Here is a 6347-nt window from a genome sequence, read left to right as displayed (position 1 = left end):
GAATGGATGTTCAATAATTTTCAGAACTTTTTCTCTGCTTGTCTCACTGGTTTTAAGATCTACTCTAAAATATATGTGTGGACAAACAAGGATGCATTTTGTATCTTTACTACATAAATGTGTATATATTTCTGTGTTTTTTCCTATCACCACATTCAATTTTATAGTAGTCATGGAGGACTAATTATTTGTTATGTAGTGGATACCAAAAGCATAAAATCCAGACACAAAGAGTTAGGCTTCCATTTAAGATTCTCCACAAGACAATATTGGTGCCATATTAATGATGAGAAACGGTCAGATTATCTACAAAGTCATATTTTTTGAGCCCAAAAGAGAGCAGAGGTCACAAGGCATACAATTAAACTGAATTCCAAAGAGTAATATTCATTTTAAGATAGATGGGATGCATAAACAATTTGATGACTGGATAAACACATAAAGAAGAGGAAAGGGGGGATCATACAGGTGGATAAAAGAATGCAGTTAATGTTTTAAAAATTCTTAAAGGTCAAATGTGGGTTTCTGTGTCATTTTGGAATTGCTGAGACCTTTTCCCCAGAGAGAAGGGAAGCTGGCAGTCACTTACAAACTCTTTTCCAGGGGCCTTCACTTTGAGCTTACGAGAAAGATTAGAGCAAGGGTGATGAGAGAAGACCATAAGTGGTGCAGGTCTGCAAAGATCATCAGCTGCCTGCGGGGACATGAGCAAAACATCCCTTCTTATGTGATTTCTGCATCATAAAGCAAAAACTTCAATGTGCTGAGATAAGCATAACAAACTATCCATCCTTCCTCCTGGGTCTATATAAAGATCCATTGCTTCTGGGGAACAGGTAGAAACAAAGAAACAAAAAACCCCCGATGACTCCAGAGGAGGAGGAGGAAACCTCCTTCTGAAAAGAATGCTACAACCCAAAATAGATATCTGCTCCTGCTGGAGGAGAGATGGCAAATTTTCTCCACTCCACCATCCAACAGATAATTAAGGTACTGCTTCCCACAATGGGAGAAGTAAAAATCCATAGAACACTTCATCCTTCTGAGGCACATAGACCAGGCTAAAGCCTGAGGTATGACAAAGAAAACAGGGAATTACCTTCCTCCAATTACAAGTCAAACACTGACTATCGAGTATCAGTAAATGACTTCAGGAGAAGAAGGGAAAAGAATTAATTGAAGAGATAACAGCCAAGAGTGTTCTGAAATTAAAGAGTAAACAAGAGAGAGAGCAAGATAGAAGGAAAGAAAAACCTAGATCCAAGAAGCCTAAAGAACAGCAAACACAGAAACACAGCATGTACCTAGGTAATATATTCAAACTGTAAACCACCAAAAGTAAATAGAAAATCTTGAATGTAGCCAGAGAAATCAGAACCATAAAATAGAAGCAAAAATAGAGCTACAAGAGTCTTCTCTTCAGAAAATATATAAGCCCACAGACAATGAAGTAGTAAATTGAAAGTAATGAAAGAAAGAAAAAGAAAACTTTCAAATTAAAATTCTATTCTCTGTTAAGATAGTTTCCATTGTAGGGGCCAGCCTGGTGGCACAGTGGTTAAATTTGCAGGTTCTGCTTTGGCAGCCCAGGGTTCGCTGGATCACATCTTGGGTGTGGACCTAGCACCACTTGGCAAGCTGTGCTGTGGCAGGCATCCCACATATAAAGTAGAGGAAGGTGGGCAGGGATGTTAGCTCAGAGTCAGTCTTCCTCAGCAAAAAAATAAGAAGATTGGCAGCAGATGTTAGCTCAGGGCTAATCTTCCTCAAAAAAAAAAAAAAGCTTTCCATTGTAACAGAAAACTAAAGGGTTTTTTAAAAATAAACAGAAGCTGTGATAACTTATTTACAGGACATTTATGCTACAAGAAATGTTAGAGGAAATTCTTCTAACTTATAGAATTTGATAACAAATAGAACTCTAGATGTTGGAGAAAAAATGGGAAGAGCATTGAAATAGTAAAAAGTTAGGTAAATATCATACAGTGTTTCTAAAAAAATCCCTTTTAAATATAATTGAGAAAGAAGTAATACATTGTAGAGTGAAAACATAAATAAAATGTTTATTTCTGTAAAACAAAAATTAAATGCAAGCAAACATTAGCACTAAGCAGAAAAAGAAATGAAATGGAAGTATATTATCATAGGAATCTTATACCAGACGCGGTAAAATATTATTTGAAGATAAGCTCTGAGAAGTATGTATAGTATAAATGGTAGAGAAACCACGAAAAAATAAAGAGCTATCATATAAACCAATTGTAGAGGTAAATGGGATTGTAAAAAAAAAATCTGCAGTAATCCAAATGAAGGAGCTAAAAAAGCAAATACATCAAGAAAGAAAAGTTAGAGCCAATAAAACCACAATTAGACCTCAACATGAATATACCAACAGTTACATTAATTTCAATTGTCTAATTACCACAGTTAAAAGTTATAGTATTAGATAAAAAAGCAAGATCCACCTTTATGTTGTCTACGAGAAAACCACCTTAAAAATAAAAAGAAAAGAAAACTTTTAAAAAAGTAGGAAAAAAGCACAAAATGAAAATCTTAATTAAAAAAGAGCTAGAGAGTCTATGTGAATATCAGACAAGTATACTTCAGAAGAAGGGATAATAAGGAGCATGATAAAATTAAAAAAGGGTCAATAGATCAGGAAGACATATCAATTTAAAAGGTGTATGCACCTAACCAGAGAGCTTCAGGATAAGTCAAACAAGTAGAATGGAAAAGACAGATTCACCCTTACAATGGGACACTTCTGAATTTTGTTCTAGTAAGTGATAGAACATGTGGAGAGAAAACCAAAATGATATAAATGATGTGAACAACACTATGAACTGACTTGAACACTCCATTCAATAGTGGCACCAGCACAATATTCATTTTTCTCATGGCCATGTGAGACATTCACAAAAGTAGGCCATGAAAAACTTTACCACATGGGAAATAATTATAATCATATAAAAATATACTTCAACCACAAGAAATCCAACTGGAAATAAATAATCAAAAGGTTTCTTGAAATCTCCAAGAAACTTCTAAATTCTCTGTGACTCAAGGAAGAAATAACAAGCAAAATAGAAAATATTTGCAAAGAATAAAAGTGAAACAAAACATAACTATTTGTGAATTGCAGTTATAGTCATTCTATGTGGAAATTCATAGAATTAAATGCTTGTCTGAGAAAAGAAAAAAGTTCTTAAACAATTATATAAAGTTTAATGTTAGAAAATAGAAAAATAAGAATAAAGCAATTTAAGCAGGTGGAAGAAAATAGTAAACATAAATGCAGACATCAATGAAATTGAAATCATAAAAATATTAGATAAAGCCATAAAACCAAAAACATTTTCCTTGAGATTAGTAAAATTGATAACACAATAGCCAGATTGTTAATAAAAACAAGAGAGAAGCCATAAATTATTAATAGTAAGGATGAGAAGCAGACATTTATGCAGATATTATAGACACTAAAATAATTTTAAGGGAATGTTATGGGAAAAACAATGGGATATTATGAACAACTTTATACCAATCAATTTGATAAAATAAATGAAATGGATTAATTTTTTGAGACTCAAATTAAAATGCTCACTAAAAATGAAATATATATTCCTTATTCTTCCATGTCTTTTAACATATTGAATTCACAAAAACATCCCCACAAAGAACTCTAGACCCAGATGATATTACTGATGAATTCTACCAAATATTGAAAGAGGAAATAAATCTATTTTATACAATCTCTTCCAGAAATACAAGGAGAGAGACCCCCTACCAACTCATTTTTTGAGGCCAAAATTACCTTGCACCAAACCAAGGAAAGAAAACAAAACTACAGGATAATATTAATCATGAACATAGAATCAAAATTCCTTAAAATATTAACAAATTAAAGCCAATAATTAACAAAAGGTATCTCAACATGACAAATTCTAATTTATGTCAATAGTGTGAGGTTAGTACATTTGATCACAAAACAATATAATTCATTATATCAATAGTCTAAACAAAGAGAGTTCATTCAATCTTATTAATAGATGCAGAAAAAGAATTTGGCAAAATGATGCATCTATTCATGAAAAAACTGTCAGCATACTAGGACAAGTAGGGAAATTCTTCAACTCAATAAAACACATCCATCTAAAGAAACCCTATGGCTAACATTTTACTTAATAGAAAGAAAAAACAGAAAGACTGACATAGCTTTTTACCTAAGATCAAGAACCCGGCAAAGATGTATCTGGTCTTACCACTTATATTCAGCAGTATAGTGGAGGTGATGGGTAATACAATAAGGCAAGACAATATAATAAAAGAAATACAGATTGAAAAGGGAGACATATAGCTCACTTTATTATCAGACAACTGATAATCTGATCATCTATACAGAAAATACCAAAGATTCTACATAAAATATTCTATAACTAATAAATGAGTTTAATAAGATTGCAAGATAAAGATCAATATACAAAATCACTTGCATTTCTACCTCAGGAGAATAAGCATTGGGCATTATTTTTATAAATTCACTTACAAAAGCATCAAATAAAATTTAATTTTAAAGCTGAAGTTATAGCAAATTAATAAATTTAATGTAAAATGCAAGATTTATATGATTAAAAACTACAAAACATTTGTGAGAGTACAGATCTTCATAGACTTATGATGGGATTATGCCCTGATAAATCCATTGAAATTTGAAAAGATAGTAAGTTGAAAATGCATTAAATACACCTAACTCAGCAAACATCATGGCTTAGCCTCGCCTACCTTAAACCTGTTCAGAACACTTACGTTAGTCTACAGTTGAGCAAAATCATCTAACACAATGTCTGTTTTACAGTTAGGTGTTGAATAGCCCACATAATTTTTGAATACTGTACTGAGAGTGAAAAACAGAATGGTTATATGGGGACAAGATGGTTCTAAGTGTATCTTTTGTTTATCCTCTGGATCGCATGGCTGATTGGGAGCTGCAGCAAAAGTAGAACAAAAAAAATGAAGGAGTTATAACAGGTGCATGGATTGGAAGAATCAATATTGGAAAATGAGAATTTTCCTCAAGTTGATATAAAGATTCAATGTACTCTCCAGCACTATCCCCTAAACTTTTCTTTTCTTTTTTTGTATAATTGACAAGCTGATACAAAAAAAAAAAATTTAGGGAAAAACCAAAGAGCTAGAATAGTAAAAAATGGAATAGTAAAAAAATGGTGAAAAAAATTGGGGAACTCATCTGAATTTAAGATATGCTATAAAGCTAGCATAACCAAGTCAGTGTGGAACTGGATTATAGATAGATATATAAATCAATGCAATAGCATAAAGAGGCGAAGAAAAAAAACCCAACAGGCAAACATACATGGTCAACAGATTTTTGACAAATTTGTCAAGTTGACGCAATAGAGAAAGGGTAATCTTTTCAACAAATGGTGCTGGAAAATTGGACATCCATATGAAAATAACTAATCCCTGACCTTTATTTCATACCATTTAGAAGAATAACTCAAACTGGATCATGGTCCAAATTAAGCGTGGAAACCATAACTTTCTATAAGAAACATAGGAGTATATGTTTGTGATCCTTGGTTAGGAAAATATTTCTTTGGCACAGACACCATAAACCAAAAGAAAAAATATGTATTAGTCTTCATCATGGCTAAAATTGCTTGCTCATTGAAAGACTCCAAAAAATGTAAAGAGACGCTACTGACAGGGGGAAAGCATTTGCAAAGCACATATCTGTTAAAGGATTCTTACAACTCAATAAGAAGAAGACAATTTAATTTTTAAAAAAACTAAGCAAAAGATTTGAGTAGGGGACAGCCTCATAGTGAAGTGGTTAATTTTGGGCACTCTGCTTTGGCAGCCCGGGGTTTGCTGGTTCGATCCCAGGTGCAGACCTACACACTGCTTATCAAGCTCTGCTGTGGCGTCCCACATATAAAGTAGAGGAAGATGGACATGGCTGTTAGTTCAGGGCCAATCTTCTTCAGCAGAGGAGGATTAGTGGTGGATATTAGCTCAGCGCTAATCTTCCTCAAAAAGAAGAAAAAAATTTGAGTAGACAGCTGACTAAAGCAAATATAAGAATTATAAATAAGCACATGAAAATATATTCAATATCTTCAGATTTTAAAGAAAGGCAAAATGAAACCACAAGGAGATATCACTACAAACATTCTAGTACAGATAAAATGAAGATGATAGACGATAGATAGATGTAATAGATAGATACAAATAGATAGATGTAGACAGATGGATAGATAGATAAACAAAACAACACTGATGATACCAATGGCTGATAGGATGTAAAGCTATTGGATCTCTCTTATATT

This window comes from Equus asinus, chromosome 11, assembly GCF_041296235.1.
Source record: "Equus asinus isolate D_3611 breed Donkey chromosome 11, EquAss-T2T_v2, whole genome shotgun sequence".
NCBI classification, from domain to species: domain Eukaryota; kingdom Metazoa; phylum Chordata; class Mammalia; order Perissodactyla; family Equidae; genus Equus; species Equus asinus.
This window is presented reverse-complemented; position numbering follows the sequence as displayed.